This window comes from Gossypium arboreum, chromosome 4 (genome assembly GCF_025698485.1).
Source record: "Gossypium arboreum isolate Shixiya-1 chromosome 4, ASM2569848v2, whole genome shotgun sequence".
NCBI classification, from domain to species: Eukaryota; Viridiplantae; Streptophyta; class Magnoliopsida; order Malvales; family Malvaceae; genus Gossypium; species Gossypium arboreum.
This window is the reverse complement of record NC_069073.1, coordinates 75,642,162-75,661,182: the sequence shown is the minus strand read 5'-3', so window position 1 is coordinate 75,661,182 and position 19,021 is coordinate 75,642,162.

Here is a 19,021-nt window from a genome sequence, read left to right as displayed (position 1 = left end):
TGATTTCAAACGGTTCAACTGGCATTCTGAGAAACAAATGATAATATGAAATGTGTATCCGATTCAGGTACGTTTGAAATAGTATATCATATTTGATGTTGAAAGGTAAGTATATGTATCTTTGTGATCAAGTGATTATATGTGACAAAAGTATGAAAAAATATGCATTATGTGCAAATGAATGGGGAATATGTGAAATGTATTTGAGCTATGTGTTTTTTTATAGCATTTGGTTAAGGAGTATATGTATATTATGATGTTTATATGTTTATATTGTTAAGCTTATTTGTATATGGCTTACTAAGCTTTGGAAAGCTTACTTTGTGTGTCTTTCAACTATTTTTTTAGATATCGAAGCTATCGGAAGCTCGGGAATCGTCGAGGATCATCACCACACTATCGAACTATATTTTGGTACCTTTTGAAAGTGTAATTATTGAAGTATGGCATGTATAGGCCAGACGTATTAGAATATGTTTTGTAATGTGTATATCATGCCATGTGATATGGCTAGATTATGGTTAAATTTATGGTTTGAATTTGGTATATGATATGTGATGCAATGTTGCTATTATGAGGTGTTTTTGGTTGGCCAAAAGAAATGGTCAAATTGGTAAGAATTTGGCATGAGAATGAATGAGGTAAATTGATGTTACAAATCATATGTTTTAGTATGTCTTTGGCTTATGGATGTTATGTTTTGATTTTTGAATTATGAATGAAATAGGTTGATGAATATATGATTTGAATAATGTATGATTTGGGTTTGAAATTGGTTGAAATTATGATGCCTATTTGATGCATGTAGGGAGGACCCTTAATGGATGGCAATTTGGCCTTGCAAATGGCCTATTTTTGCCCACACGGGCGCGTGTCTTAGTCGTGTTGCTCAAGGACCATTTTGAAATGAGCCTGGGTAGAGCGCACGATCGCACACACGGGCATGTGCTAGGCCGTGTGGCCAAGTCAGTTTCGACCACGGGCTAGACACACGGGTGTGTGGTCATCGGTGTGGCCAAGTTAGTAGCCTCCCTAATTTTCACACGGCCTGGTACATGAGCGTGTCATGTGGCCGTGTCGACAAGTCAGTATGGATGCCCTGTTTTAACATGACCTAGACACACAGGTGTGTCTAAAGCCGTGTGAGGTACACGGCCTGTTCACACGGGCGTGTGACCTGTACAAATTTGAAAAAATTTTAAGTTTTGAAAAATTTTGTATGAGCTCGGTTTAGTCCCGACCCCTTTTTAATGCATGCTTAAGGTCTCGATGACCTACATAAGGGACTCTATGGAAATGTTTGATTATGATTGTCGATAATGTATATGAATTGTTTGTAAAATGTTCCAATTTATCTGGTAACGCCTTTAACCCTAGTCCAGCGACTGATAAGGGTTAGGGATGTTACAAGTCTATTCTTCCAAGTCTGAAATTTTGATTGGCTGCGCTGGTTCTAGTTATGTAGGAATATCCTCTTATTCAGTGTCATTGTTTGATGCAGCTTGCTTCTATAAAATAAAATTTCCTACTACTCAGGCAAGATCCCAATCGGTGATTATACCTTGGCCATGTCCTATAGTCTTTACGTTTGCACGAATACTAGCCTTTAAGTATAAAATTGTTATCGTAAAAGGGAAATATGCTAGACCAAAACATATTGCGACACAGTTTCGAATTTCTTTTAGAATGATTTTTCCCATATTAATGGTTTTTGTTTTCATAATTAAGTATAGCAAGACCATTCATTCCACTGAAATCATAGTCCCATTTGAGATAAACATAAGACTAAATCAGACAAAATAAAACCATATCTTCACAAATGGGGTCAAGTATTCTTTACAACAAGTATGAGTCCTGTGTTTCGACACAATCCATTTAGGACCCAGAATTGTGAGTTATAGTAGAATTTCTTGCAATTTCTCTACCTCAATATTTTCCATTAAGGAAGAAAATTCATCATTTTCAAAATCAGTAATTAATAAAATTCATTAATGGAACTTGGGTTTAGAGGTACCTTAACTCCTTAGACAAAAACTTTTGTTAAAGCACTTGAGGTCAAATTTGCATAAAATTCTTGAACTAACTCATTGTACAAATTCGACCTTTTATCACAAAACACTTCCCACTTTAAAGCTTCAACAACTTTTTGAATGCTCGCCATAAAATTCATGTAGTTACTTTTTCCCAAAGTACAACCTTTCACTGGAAGCATTTGTTGTTCTTGAATATGCTCTCGCATCTTGCCTTAGCTTCTTTGGAATGAAATTTATCTTGTAATTCTTCGATTTTGATCAAGGCACAAGTTCTTTTATGATGCACGATTCAACTTGAACATCACATAAGAAGACAAGTAATAATTTCCCACAATTTAATTAGAAAAATATTAACAATTCAAATAAAATTGAAAAGTTAAATTAAATGATAATTTTGAGAAGAATGTTCTTACCACCTTTATTTAAAATTGATGAAAACACAATAGATGAATTGATGGTTGCGAGGGGTAGGCTTAAGGGTGGCTAACGACAGGTTATGTGGTGGAATTAGGTGGTGTGTCAGCTTTTGGGTGGCAGCTAATGGGCATTAATGGTTGGGGGGTTAAGGTAGATGATATGTGGCAGTGGATAGAGGAAAAGTGTGAGGTTGACAATTGGTAGGGTGATGTGAAGAGGGAGGGAAGGTGGTGGTGTTTGAAGTAATTTTGAGGTAAAAGTTAACACAAACTCTTAATAAAAATAAGCTTAAATTATTATTAAAATATTACTACTCCTAATGCTACACAATGTTAATAACAATTAGTATATAATATATAATATATAATATATTAATATATTATTCTTCATTATCTTATTTGTTAAAATTAAAATTGTGAACTTTTATTTTAGTTTGTTTAAAATATTTATAGAAAACACACTAATTATTGAAAATAATTCAATTAAGTATCTGGATTGAAAAATAATTTGAAAAGGAAACAAAAAAACCCTAACACTTGATCAAAATTGACCCTTTTATTCAAGAAATTAAAATTTATTTTACCACTTAGAAAATATTTTCTTAAAAATTATGTTAAAATTAATTTCCAAGAAAGGTTGGAAGGGTCATAAACAGTCCCTCTTAAATTTCAATCTCCTAGACAAAATTTATTTTAATATAAAAATCTAGAAAATATAACCTAAGTCATTTATTTGAAAATAATAATGAAAAGCTAAGAATCCAATAAAATGAGTAAAGTTTTATTTTGCTCGATTTTATCACCCTAGTAATGTTTCAAGTGTTGAGCGTTAACTCTGAAATTACCTTTCTTATCGTGAAGCTCAACAACCCCATATGGGAGGACCTGATGAATACTGAATGAAATAGACCAACGAGATATTAACTTACTTGGAAAGAATTTTAATCAGGAATTGAACAACAAAACTTGCTGACTTACTTCAAATTCTCAAAATTTGATGTCCTTGTCATGCAATCTTTTCAATCTCTTCTTGAACAATTTGGCATTTTACAAGAACATTCGAAATTCTTCTAACTCATTAAGTTGAAGCATCCATTTCTCTTTAGCAAGCTTGAGATTCAAATTGGGCTACTTGAAAGCTCAGTAATCTCTATGTTCTAACTCCAATGGCAAATGACAGGCTTTTCCAAAAATTAACTGATTACTGAGCATAAAGTGGTTTTCCAAAACAGTGGTTTCGGGATCACAAATCCGAAGTCAAAAAATTTATTTTGTTATTATTTTAATGTCTGCAGCATGATAGTAACATCATATAAAAATTTCATGAAAAAAAATTATCGTTTGTATGTTTAATTTGATAAAAAGGACTAAATTGTATAAGGTGCAAAATTGGAGTGCTATAAATAAAAAGTATCAAATTACTATTAAATTGGAATATGAGTGGCCTTAAATGGTAATTAGATCATTAATAAGAGTAGTGGACAAGTATGAACATTATTAATGTAATTTAAAGGTTAAATTATAAGGTTAATAAAGTAAATTGAAAAAATAAGCATAAAATTAAGTAAATAAAGAAAAATATCATCTTTCTTCTTCTTCTCCAACCAAAAATGCCTGCAAGACACCATTTTTGAACATTCAACATTCATTCATCTCTCTTTTGTGCATGTAAGTGCATTTTTGTCCAGTTTTTAATGATTTTTATGTTTTTGGAATCATTGTAGCTTAATCTAGCTAGCCCGGGAACTAATTTGTAAAATTATTAAAAGTATAGGGTTTTACCATGAATGTTTATGCATTGTTTGTGATGTTGATGGAAGAAAATGAATGGTTGTTGTTAGTTATGCAACTTTTGTTAAGTAATTTTTGATGAAATTGTCAATTAAGGATTTAACTAAAAAATAAAAAATATTCATGGTGAAATTGTGAAATAAATGAAATGTGGAGCTTGCTAGGGACCTATTGAAATTCGGCTATGGTGGGTTAATGGAAAATTTCATGAATTTTCATTTTATAAACTAGGGACAAAGTTGTAGTGAATTCAAAATTATAGGGGCAAAAGTGTAATTTTTCTAAAATATGATTTTTGGATTAAATTGAATAGAATGAAGTTTGAATTAGTTACATTTGATTATATAGATAAAAGAAAAGCAATGTACAGATTTAGATCGGGGAAAAGAAAAAGTGTTTGATTAATCGATTGTATTTCTCCGTTCATGTTTGAGGTAAGTTCGTATATTTAATTAACATTGAATTATGTTTGATTTAAATGTTTTTATGTTATATTCTTGGTATAAAGACTCTACAAAAATATCCAATGAGGTTTCAGCAACTTTTGAATCCCGTTTGAACCTTAGGAATATATAAGACACAAATGACATGTCATTAGGGGTTACCATGTTTCGGGTGCTGATCTTATACGTCCTACCAGTGGCTGAGTTTTTGGCATGTTACGGTTACTTGATAGCTTGTGTGAGCAGCACCATATAGCTACGTCCTGACTAACAACTTCTGTGAACAGACCCATTTATGGCTTGAAAGAGAGCAAATATATGAGATATGAGACAGTAGTGGTTTCGACCACGTGTTAGCACATAGTGTGAGAGATTCCTGAGTATCTGATATTATTCTAGTGGTTCAACAGGGATATAAAAAGGGAAGGGTCAGTATAAGCTTCGATTTATAATATCATGAAAGCATGAGAAAGGTATGAGATGATAGTGATTAAACATTTTTAGTATGTTCATAATAGTATCAATGTTTATATTAAAAGCTTAAGAAAGCTCTTTGTTGCGTAATGAATTTGATTAAGTTATGTGCTAATCATTCTTGTGAATTATTGTTGGTGCTTAGGCTTGTGCCGAGCAATGTTGGATATGTACATTAATTGCCTTTAAGCTTTTATAATGAAATGGTAAGTGTTGTTTATAATTTACGAACTTACTAAGCATTTTATGCTTACTTGTGTGAATTTCTCCTATGTTTCTAGATAATTGGAGGATTGTATGGGTTGGAAGCTTGTCGGAGATCCATCACACTATCCATCGGCTAGATCGGTAGATTTTGATAGTTTTGAGCCGTGGTTATAATGGCATGTATAGGTGTCTTGTTTGATGAATTTAACTATTATGTGTGACTTGTATATATGACCTTTTTGTTGTTGATCTAGTTAGTATGAAGATATGAATATTTGGTATTTTGTGTGGATGTATCTTGAGGTGGTGGTAGTTAAAATGATAGAATTGAAATGGAGCTTATTATGGTCTTTTATGAATTGTTGGTTGGTATGGGTTGAGGTAGTACATTTTATGGTTAATGGTTAGATTTGGTAGCTTGATTGTGGTTGGCTTTAGGCCAATATGGTAAGGTTCAAGATTGATGTGAAAATGGCTAAAATGGTATTTGTTGTGCATATATATTTAGTAATTGAATATCATGGCAAAGGTGATACTGAAATTGTTCAATGTGTAGTTTGAATGATGGACGAATTGGTTAGGTGTTTAGGCAAGTTTGATTGTTGAGATTGAGGTGCCATTTTGGCATATTGGTTGAATGGTTAATTCCTTTATAGTTTAAGCTTGAATATGCATATGTAAGTGTGTTTAAAATACATGACTTTAGGTACAATTGGCTTGTGCAAGTGGTAGGCGTTTGGGTAAGAAAAATGGCTTGGAAATGGCTTATTTTTTGGTCCACACGGGTAGAGGCACAGGCGTATGTCTTAGCCGTGTGTGACACATGGTCATGCGACACGACCATATGTCCTTTATAACTTTCAAAAGGTTGCAACTTAGGCTGTTACACGGCCTAGCACACGGCCTAGCACACGGGCATGTGGCTTGGCCTTATGACCCAAGTTAGTGAGTTACACGAGTACGGACACGGGCTGGGACATGACCGTGTGTCCCTAATTCAGATGCCCACACGACCTAAGACACGGGCGTGTCTCTTGGCCGTGTAAGTCATACGGCCTGGCCACACGGTCGTGTGACCCCTGCAGTTTGAAAAGTATTTAACTTTTTCCAAAAAAATTCATATGTTTCCAATTTAGTCTCTATTAGTTTCTAATGTCTTTTTAGGGCCTCGAGGGCTCGTAAAAGGGACCATATCTATCATTTTGGTTGATATTACTATGATTTATGTTGTGGTTTGTTTGTAATAATAAAATGTAAGTTATTTGATGTTATACTCTGGTAATACTCTGTAGCCTTAATCCGGCGACAGATGCGAGTTAGGGGTGTTACATTTTATCTTTTTATTTTCCAATTCAGCTTGCCCATTTGTTTTTGGATGGTAAGCTGTGATAATCTTGTGCTTCACTCCATGTTTATCGAGCAACCATTTCAACCATTTGTTCACAAAATTGGACCCCTCATCACTGATGATAGCCCTAGGAGTTTCAAACCTTATGAAAACATGTTTCTGCAAAAAAATTCATTACTACCTTGGCATCATTCGTCGAATCTGCCTTAGCTTCAGTCAACTTCTATACGTAATCTATTGCTACCAAAATGTACCTATGACCAAAAGGAGGAAAATGACCAAGAAAGTCAATACCCCAAACATCAAATAATTTTACCTCAATAATGTTAGTTCGTGGCATCTCGTTTCTGTTAGATATATTTCCGACTCTCTGGCATCGATCACAACTTTTCATGTAGGCATATGCATCTTTGAACAGAGTTGGCCAAAAGAATCCTGCTTGTAATGTTTTGGCCATGGTACGTGACAATGATATAAAATTTCATGTACCTCATTTTCTACCACACATATCCTTATAATTTGATCTTCGCATTGTTTGAAAAAGTATGGCTGCTCCAAGAAATAGTACTTCACATTGTGAAAAAACTTTTTCCTTTGTTGATACGTCTTACCAAGGGCATCAAGCCAAAAGCTAAATACTTAGCAAAATTAGAAAACTAAAGGGTGTTATGGACATGATTTACCTTAAGTATGTGCTCATTCGGAAATGTTTCCTGAATGGGTATAAGAGGAGAAGTTCCTTCTTACAACTCCAATTTGGATGAGTGATATGGTATTGGGTTTTTTACCCCTTTTCAATCTTGAATTTCTAGATCGAACTCTTGAAGTAGAGGTACCCATTAGATCAATCTAGGCTTAGCAACTTTCTTGGCAAGTAAGTATTTAATTGCCGAATGATCCGTATACACAATCACTTTGGTACCTACAAGATAAAGTTGAAATTTGTCAAAAGAAAATACAATAGTAAGTAACTCTTTTTCTGTTACCATATAATTCAGTTGAGCTCCCATCAAATTTTGACTTGCGTAGTAGATGGGATGAAAAACCTTGTTCCTTCGTTGGCCCATTACAACTGCTAACGCAAAGTAACTTATATCACACTTTAATTCAAATGGAAATTCCCAATCAGGTGTGATAATAATTGGTGTTGAGACCAATCGATTCTTCAAATCATTAAAAGCTTCCAAACATTCCTCATCAAAGTTAAATGTTGTGTTCTTCTCCAATAATTTGCATAAGGGTTTAGCAATTTTGGAGAAGTCTTTGATGAATTTTCGATAGAATCCGACATGTGCCCAAAAGCTCCTAACACCCTTTACAGATGTTAGAGGTTGGAATTTCTCAATGACATCTACGTTTTCTTTATCTACCTTAATCTCTCATCTCGTTATTCGGTGCCTCAAAACAATACCTTCTCGTACCAAAAAGTGACACTTTTCCCAGTTGAGTATAACGTTTGTTTCTTTGCACCGCCTTAGTACATTTGCTAGATTGGCTAAGCTATCATCGTAAGTATCTCCGAACACTAAAAAAATCATCCATAAAGACTTCCAAAAACTTTTCCACCATGTCACTAAAAATTGCCATCATACACCTTTGAAACATAGCAGGAGCATTACATAAACCAAAAGGCACACGTCTAAAGGAAAATGTACTATACAGGTTGTGAATGTTGTTTTGGGTTGATCCTCTGGTGCTACTGTGATCTAATTGTACCCTCAGTTTCCATCTAGAAAATAATAATAGTCTCGTACTATGAGTCTATCCAACATTTGATCCAAGAACAACAAAGGAAAATGGTATTTCCAAGTCGCCTTCATCAATTTCTGGTAATCTATGCAAATTCTCCATCTCATAGCTATTCACATTGGTATTAACTCATTGTTTTCATCCTCTACGACCGTAATGCCTCCTTTTTTTTTTTGGTATGCACTGAACCAAACTTACCAATAAACTGCCTGAGATGGGGTAAATTATATCTACATCTAACCACTTAATAATTTATTTTTTCACCACATCCTTCATAATGTGGTTCAGTCTCCATTGTCCATCAACCATTCTTTTTTCACCATATTCTAGGATGGTTTTGCATGCACACGGGTGGAATAACTTAGTTGGTTGAGTTGAAATAATCACAACCAAAGTAGAAGCATCACCAAAATAAACATATTTCAAATATAAAGGAAATACCTTAAGTTGTAATTTAGGTGGCTCTTCGATTGATACTTTTGGTTAAACATAATCCTGGATTTCTAATTCCAAAGATTCAAAGCGAGATTGAGGAATAAATCCTTTTCGGTTAGTTTTAACAGAATTGAGATTAAGATTGTTCTAGTGGGTCTTCAATAGAATAGAGCTCTCATTCCACAATTAACTCCTTTAACTCGACCACTGCAGAACAATCATCACTTGCATCAAGAAAACATATAGATTTAAAAAAATTGAATGTTACCTAGTCATATTAATCACGCATGGTAAGCTTACCCTTTTACATGATACGAGTTGACGCGGAGGAAGTGGAAGAAGGATCGAATTCAGGTTGTTCGACTTAAGAAGAAAACATTTGGATGTGACCTAAAAGGAAGAAACCAAATAAATTTAGAAAATAACAAAGGAAATAAGAAAAATAAGAAAAATAAAAAAATTAAAGGATAAATATTCAAAATAAAAACTGAATAGCGAAAAGATAGATTAAAGTAAAGTGGAAGATGGAACGATAAACCTATGGATATGATGGATAGAGGGAAAAATGTTCAATTGAGCCCTTTGAGATACAAATCACAATAAACTTAATTAATGACTCTAATCAACCCTCCAAGAAGTAATCCTTGACAAATTTAAGGATGAAGAATGAATTTCCATGACTCCTTGAAAAAAATCGAAAAGAAAACTACTATAAAACACGAGAAAGAAATCTCACACAAAGAAACAAACTCCAGAGTTGTAAACTTTATTAATGAAAATAAAATGTCTCCTTAACAAACAAAGAAGAAGCCATTATATAAACTTGTAACGCCCCGAATTTGGGTCTAGAAGTTTTGGGCCTTGAGTATGGGTCCATAGAGAGGTTGTATATAAGTAGTTAATTGTGCAAGGAAATGACACAACTGTGTATCTGCTTCAGTGGTTAAGTGCTCTGTGAAATGTCTGAGAAATCTTGTGTTCAAACCTGGGCTTTAGCAAAAATTTTTGTTTTAAGTGAATAAAACCCTGGATGCTTGGATGATGGTCTTTTAAATTATTGTGTTAAGTAAATGACACAAGGAAACATGTGGTCTAGTGGTTGTGGGGTCATTAAGGTTGCAAGGGAGCCTAGGTTCAAGTCTTGGCTCTTACAATTTATTTTGGTTTTTCTTTTGAAGGAACCTGGACTTTGGCCTATAGACCTTATAATTAATTGTGGATATTTTGTAACACAGAAAGAGCTTGTGGTAGAGTGGCAAGGTGGCGTGTTGTGTAACAGTGAGGTCTAAGGTTCAAGTCCTGGGATGCGCAATGGAGTATTTATTTTGCTATTTGAGTTGTGTAGGAGGTGGAGTTAGACTGGAACTCTGTGGTTGATGTGGTCATAAAAAAAGAAAAATAAGGAATTTTCCTAATGGTTGAATGTAATCCCACATTGGGAAGCTCACATGACCATTGATGAGAAGCTGGCTTTAAATAGAGCGAACCAGATGAGTTGGTGAGGGGGGAAGTGATTAAGACTCAATGTAGGATGTGGCAAAGTTGGTGATCGTAGACTTCGACTCGTTCTCATAAACAGGTGTGTATTCACGCCCTTCTTTGTTGGAAATCAACAAAAGCTGAAAAGCCGAAACTTTGACATTTGAGGCCTCACGAGCATACGACCGCTCGTGGGGTAAACTGAGCCCACAAACCATGGGCGATAGACTGTAGAGGCCACCACGAGTGTTCTCGTGCACTGGCCCTTGATGGGCCCAATGGGCCTCTTGGGCCCGCTTGTGTAAATCTAACTGATAGGTGGGAAGTAGTTGGGCTTGTCTGTCATATCATGGCATAGGTCATTAAGGGATTCGTTGGCCCGAAATGGGCTGGAAGGGCCCAACGGGATCGTTGGCCCCCTCATAGATTCAACCCACGACAAGTGATAAATTTTGGACTGGGCTATGTAGGTCACATAGCTATAGCTAAATTTGGGCTAACTAAGCCACACGAGCGTGTAGGCGCACTTGGGCTGAATAATTGGTCTTAAGTCCATTTACACTGTTAGGTCTATTTAGGTTACTTAAGTCACTCGAGGTGACTGTGGACCTTTCGAGAGGTCGATTGTCTGTATCGAGACCTTAAAGGGTAAAATGACCAAAATACCCTTGATGGGTAAAAATTACTATTCTACCCCTAATGGGTGGAAATGACTGTTATACTTTAAAGGTAGGTTAATTGATGAGTGTATGATATATGCATGACTATATCTGAGTATGAAACCTTGCGTACACTAAATATTATGGCATGACATACTGCATTGGGGTTGGGATTCTGATTTGGAGGAAGTACTTTTTGGTGGCTTTGCCACATATTCTGATATTAGTGGCTACGCCACATTTACTAGTATTGGCAACTTTGCTGCATTACTATTAGCAACAACGCTGCGATATTGGTGAGTTGGCTGGGTGGGTCGATTTAATCCCCATATGGTGAGTTGGTTGGTACTAGTGGTGAGCAGGATGGATTGGGTTGGGTTGCATACCTGTATTGTGATTATACTATTTTGGGCATAGGCCCAGACTGTACTATTAATGAATAGGGCTCAGGCCCAGACCTTTACTGTATGCACTATTACTGATTACACACTGAGTTTTCGTAAACTCACCCTTCTTTTAACTGTGCAGGTAATCCCCACCCTTAGACGATTTGGAGCTGCGAGGGACTCAATGGTAGCCACACGTCCGCAGATTGGTTGTTAATAAGTCAATTTATTTAAGCTTTATTTTGGTTTTATTTATGTAATAAGGCTATTTGCGGGTTTTTAACTTTTAATGGTCTTTTGATTTCTTATATTAAACTGCTAGTCTAGGCAAACTCGAGTTTTCAAACTATTCACGATTTTCTAAAGAACACGAGCTTTAAACAACAAAGTTTTCAAAAGATCTCCTGCGATTTAAGTTGAATTAATATCCCAAAGGTAAATATTTTGGGCAAACATTTGTGACGAGATGATTTGCTAACCCCGTACAAAAGGTTTTACTTTTAGAAATAAACTTTTATCGACAACTCAATTTTTAAACGACGCTTTGATGCAACACACCAGATTTGACCGTAGCGTCTAAGCCGAGTTTGAGGTGTTACATTTAGTGGTATAGAGACAGGTTACAAAACTTGGCTGTGGAATGGGTTTTTGTAGATTTGAATGTTAAATGATGTGGTTGGTAATGTGGCACATTGAGTCTTCGGTACCAAATCGATAAGTTTTTTTGACACTGATTATTGTTATGAACTAAAATGTACTACCACTTAGCAGAGTCTTGTGTTTTTAATAAACAAGTAGAATTACACTGAAACTCTGTGGTTAAAGTAGACTGAGATTATAGAAGACTGACAACTGTAGAAGATTCTGCTCTGTGAAAAAAAACTCTAATTGCTAATGTTCATAACACATTGTTAATAATTATTGAAATTATAAACTGATTCATAAGACTTTAAAACAGAGAATTCGCTATCGATATGAGCACAAGAGGTACTCGCGGAAGGGGTACACGAGGCCACGGTAGAGGCCGAGGAAGTGCTAGAGCTGGGCCTTCAGCATTGGGCCACTTACCTACTTAGGAGGCACCAGCCTCACCAGTAACTGAGTTAGGGTCTCATGATTGATCAAGGGGGGATGATGCTTTATCTCAAGTAATGCTACGAGTTCTTGTGTAACACCCCAAAACCCGAGACCATCGCCGGTGTCGGACCCGAGGGTTAACAAACCAAGTTCACATGTTTTTGCCCACCAATTTGACATTTCCAGTCAGGCTGGAAAACTGCGTCACTGTCGCCTTAAAAATCATATCTCGAGTTTCAAAACTCGGAAACTGGTTTCGTAAATTTTCCCTGAATTTAGACTCATATATCCATCCATGGATTTATTTCTAGGATTTTTGGTCGGGCCAATTGGTACAGTTTATTAGTTAAAGTTACCCCTGTTACAGGGATCGACTGCTCCGACCTTCTCGCGGTATAACTTGAATATCTCTCTGTACAGGGCTTTAATTCTGGTGTCGTTTGTTTCTAATGAAACTAGACTCAAAATGGAATCTGTAAATATAAGATATATCTCCTAATTATTTTTGGATAATTTATAGTGAATTTTAAAGTTGCGACAGGGAACCCAGAAACCATTCTGGCCCTGTCTCACAATAGCTTTAATATCTCTTAACCTGTAACTCCTATGACCGTTTCATTTCTTCCATATGAAAATAGACTCATCAAGGTTCACTTACATAGCTTATTCACTATCTAATTCCATTCCTATGAATTTTGGTGATTTTCACATTCACGCCACTGCAGCTGGCAGCATCTGTTTTAAGATAGGACTCACCTATTTGGTGGTCTCCATGATTCAACTAGCCTTACCATACATAGGTTCATATATGATCATTTTAACCGTGCCAATGGCTGATCATATGACCAACATTCTCATTTCCAAGCCATAGCCACATCATGACACAAAATATATACATACAACCCACAATTAGTCTAAGTTCATACTTCCTTTTCGAGCCATTTTCGCACGGCCGTACATACTTACATTACAACATATTTAACAAACAAGGGTAGTCCTATACATGCCATCTCAAGTTCAAACAAAAATTTATACCAAAATGGAGGCTTGATAGTGTGGATGACTTCGACTTCAACGATCCCAAATCCGATTGCCTCGGCGAAATCTAGAAAACTAAGAGCCAAAGCAACGGGTAAGCATTTTTATGCTTAGTAAGTCTCAAGGAATATAATGAACTATAATTTACAGCAATACATTCACATAGCCAAATGCATCATTTCATTAATACACATTCTTACTTCATACTTCATCATTATATAAGTTCGCAAAGCATCAATCAATTCAATAACTGAAATTCATTAGTCGATTGAGCGAATGTTGCTCAAACACGTCGACTTTCCAATGCACGTATAACGTACCTTATCCTTTGGGCTGTCCGAGTGTACTAATTAAATTCATTTCAGCAACCAACACTCACCTCCAGCCCAAGATTCTTGAATATAACCGGATATAATCAAGTGCACAAATGCCTTGGTCTTAGCCCGGATAGAATAACTTCATACGAATGCCTTGGTCTTAGCCCGGATGTAGCCACTAGCACAATTGCCTTGGTCTTAACCGGATATAATTTCCAGCATAATTGTCTTGGGCTTAGCCCGGATATCATTCAATTTCTCATGCACACATACATCAATAATCATTGGACATACATATTTCATTTTCGTTACTAAGGCTCAAACACAATTAATATCATTAGCATATTCGCCTTGGGACTTAGCCCGTGGAAATTCAAATACTCATACACACCTAATCAATAATCATACACATCCATATTTCATCTCACATAATTCAAGTAAGGTCACTTCTTGAGGACTTACCTCGGATGTTGTCGAACGGCTTTTTCGGCTATTCGATCACCTTTTCCTTCCCCTTGTCCAATTGTGGCCCTCTTGGCTCTTGAGCTAATTCAAACAAATTCAATTTATTAAAACCTCATTGTGCTTGCTTATGGCCGAATATGACAAGGATTTTAGATGGTCATATGGCCACTCTTTAGCTTGAATACACAATGGTCATGCACATTTTATACTACATCAAGCAATTCAATACAATTTGTTTGAACATCAAGGAAATGCTAAGGCCTTCAATGGGCTACCCAAGGCCGAATATTCATGTACATGTTGAGGTCAAAATTTGCACTTAATACCTCACAAAAACAGCATGCAATCTACTAATTAATGCTTGCACATTGTGGCCCAAAACTTATAATATAGCATCAAGCACTTATATGTGTGCTAGGCCGAATTGTGCTTGCAATTTCACAAGCATTCTTCCACATTTTCTTCTTTAAATCAATATATTCATCACTTAGTTCATAACCAAACAAAATGTGCAATCATATATATGCATATATGAGCATGGCGAATTTTCAAGGTGTCCATAGCCATCCAAAACACAAACTTTTAACTAACATGCAAGAAGCATGAATCATGCTCAAGAATGCATCATGGCCAAGTATGACAATCATGCTCCTTTTCAACTTTAATCATGATAAAACAAAGAGAAAACTCAAAATCTTACTCATGAGTAGAAAATCCATCATTGCATGCATCATCATCAAGCTTCACACTTAGCATGCAATGGCTTTATCACTATAACAACTTTGGCCAAATACCATTTCCATGGCATACCAAAGATTTGAGCCATGGCTAACATGCACATCAAGTTAGCAACCAAAACATGCATGAAACTCCCAACACAACCCCATACATACCTTAATCTTGATGCAAATTTAGCCAAATCACCTTCTAGATCTCTTCTAAACAAAGGAAATGAAGCAAAATCCTTCTTCCTCTTAGTATTTTCGCTAAAAAGATGAGAAAGGATGAACAAGTTTTTTGTTTTCTCCTCTTGGTTGCACGGCAATGGGGGAATGCTACTCTCTCACACACATTTTTTTTCATTCTTTTCTCACCCATGCTTATTTGTTTATGATTTTCTCCTAATGCCCAACAAAACATGTTTCATGACATGTTTAACCCATATTTCTTTGTCATGGCCGGCCATTACTTGTAAAGGGGAATTTGACATGCAAGTCCATTATTTTGCATGCATGCTTTAATTAGTCATCACATATTTCCCTATCGTACTTTCAAAGTTTACTACTAAGTCCTTTCTTATAAATTAGCACCTAATTAATAAAAATCGAGACACGAAATATTTACGCATACCAATTCCACATTCAATAAGTACGGAATATAACACTTAATTATTCTTGTGACTCGGTTTCGTGGTCCCGAAACCACTCTCCGACTAGGGTCACATTCGGGGTGTCACAACTTGAAAGGGTTGCTAGAGTATGTACTGGATCTGTAGGCCGGGGGTCAATTTCGGAGCAACTCCGATCTAATGGAGTGGAAATCTTTTGGGGTGTTTTGGGTGTAGCCCCGAATGTGGTAGAATATTGGTTAGAGGCTACCGAGCGAGTAATGGATGACCTTGACTTTACTTCAGAGCAACAATTAAAAGAGGCAGTGTCTTTGCTACGTGATGACGCCTACTAGTGGTGGCTCACTGTGAGAGAAGGTACGCAAGCTGACCGTTTGACATGGGATTTCTTCAAAGTATCCTTTTCAGGGAAGTATGTGGGTGCACGTTATGTAGACACCCGAAGGAAGGAATTTCTGAATTTGACTCAGGGAATAAAATCATGGCAGAGTACGAGACAGAGTTTCTGCGGTTGAGTCGGTATGCATGCGGGATAGTCGCAACTGAATATGAATGCAGAGGGAGCAGGACTTTGCTGCCTTTGTGGAAAAAGCAAAAATTGCTGAGAAAGTGAAGCGCTCTGAGTGCCAGAACCACGAGAAAGATAGGGGCAGAAATAAAAGGGATTTTTGACCCTCGTGTTCTTCTGGAAGGCCTGTAAAGAGGGCCAGGTTTGATGGGCCAGTTCGAGCGGTTCCTGGTATTGTTGCAAGACCGCAGCCTTGAGCCGATTGTGGGAGAGCTCATCAGGGTGAGTGTTGGAAATGAACTAGGGCATGCTTTAGATGTGGGTCTATGGATCATCAGGTTAAGAACTATACTCAAGGGTTTACTCAGATGCAAGTTGCAAGACAGGGTCGTGTTTAGCCTGTGAGAGGTGGCCAACAGCCACTGAGAGGCAGAGGTGCTGGAAACACTGAGGTGAGATAGCCAGCCTTGGTTTATGCTGCTTGTCGGATCACCTGACATCATAACTGGTATGTTTCTAATTTATAATTTACCATACACTTCTTTAATTGATATTGGGTCTACACACCCGTATGTTGCGTGCACTGTGTCCGAGACGTTCAGTATTCAGTCTGAAAATATAGATAGTGAAATGACTGTGTTGAGCCCACTGGGACAATCGGTTGAGGTTAGTAAGTTGTTCAGAGATATGCCCTTAGAAGTCCAAGGAATGGTCTTTTCGGTAGATTTGATGGAACTGCTGTTTGGGGAATTTGATATTATATTGGGCATGGATTGGCTAGTGAAACACCGTGTGAAATTGGATTGTGCTACTAAGCGTATGGTGTTGAAGTCTACGGAGGATGAGGAGGTGGCAGTGATAGGGGAGCGAAGAGATTATTTGTCTAATGTGATTTCTGCGTTAAGGGCTGAGAAGCTGGTTTGCGAAGGTTGCGAGGCATTCCTAGCATATGTTAGTATTTCTGATTCTAAAGGTCCTTCTATGGGAGATGTCAGAACTGTCAAAGAGTTTTTGGATGTATTTCCTGAAGAGCTTCCGGGATTGCCTCTAGATTGCGAGGTTGAATTCGGTATTGAACTCCTACCTAGAACAGCTCCGATGTCCATTGCCCATTATAGGATGGCACCGAAAGAGTTGGTGGAGCTAAAGGCTCAAATTCAAGAGTTATTAGATCGAGGATTCATTCGACCGAGTGTGTCTCCGTGGGGAGCACTGATGTTGTTTGTGAAGAAGAAGGATGGATCCATGTGTATGTGCATTGATTAGCGTCAATTGAACAAATTGACTATCAAGAATAAGTACCCTTTACCAAGGATATATGATATGTTTGACCAACTACGAGGAGCTACTGTTTTCTCTAAGATAGATCTTTGATCTAGGTATCATCAACTAAAGGTTAAGAAGGCTGACGTGTACAATACTGTGTTTAGAACTTGTTATGGTCATTACAAGTTCCTGGTGATGCCGTTTGGGTTGATGAATGCACCAGCAGCTTTCATGGATATAATGAACCGATTATTCCAGTCTTATTTGGATCGATTCGTAGTTTTGTTTACAGACGACATCTTGGTGTATTCAAGAACCGAGAAGGAGAATGATGCACATCTTCGTATTGTTTTGCAAGTTCTGAGGGAAAAGCAGGTTTATGCAAAGTTCAGCAAGTGTGAATTCTAGCTGCGGGAAGTGACATTTCTGGGACATGTAGTGTCTGTAGAGGGAATTGGGGTGGATCCTCAAAAAATTGAATCTGTTGTGGATTGGAAACCACCGAAGACGGTATTTGAGATTCGAAGCTTTCTGGGTCTGGCTGGGTATTACATACATTTTGTTGAAGGATTTTCATTGATTGCTGCACCTCTGACTAAGTTACTACGTAGAGGGCTACCGTTTAATTAGACTAATAAGCAGCAAGAGAGTTTTGAGAAACTGAAGGATGTTTTGACTAAGACCCCTGTTTTGATACAGCCAGAGTCTAGGAATGAATTTACTATTTACAGTGATGCGTCGCACATTGGCTTGGGTTGTGTATTGATGCAAGAGGGTAAGATGGTTGCTTATGCGTCTTGTTAGCTCAAGCCTCACGAGAAAAATTACCCCATTCATGACTTGGAATTAGTTGCGGTGGTGTTTGCATTGAAGATTTGGAGACATTACTTATACGGTGAAAAGACGATTATTTACACAGATCATAAAACTCTCAAATATCTTCTTACTCAAAAGGAGTTGAATCTTAGGCAACGAATGTGGATTGAGTTGCTTAAGGACTACGATTGTTCAATTGACTATCACCCTGGTAAAGCTAATGTGGTAGCTGACGCACTAAGTCGTAGGGTTGTATCTGATTTGAGAGCAATGTTTACTCATCTCAGCCTGTTCGATGATGGTAGCTTGTTAACTGAACTGCAAATGAGACCGACTTGGATTGAACAAATTATGGAGAAACAGTTGCAAGATGAGTCGCTAGCTTCTCATTTTCGACAAGTTAAGAATGGTGAGGCCACAGATTTTAGGCTAAATGAGAAAGGAGTACTATGCTTCTGTGGAAGAGTATGTATACCGAGGGATTTTGATCTAAGGTAGTTTATACTGCAAGAGGCACATAGTGGTCCATATGCTATGCATCCTGGCCAAAACAAGTTATATTGAGATCTTTGTGAGCTGTACTGGTGGCCAGGGTTGAAACGCGAAGTTACTGAGTATGTGAGTAAGTGCCTGACATGCCATCAAGTTAAAGCTGAGCATCGGTTACCTTCTGGGTTACTACAACCAGTTAAATTCCACTCTGGAAGTGGGAGAGGGTACCATGGATTTTGTGAGTGGGCTACCCTTGACGCTGACTAAGAAGGAT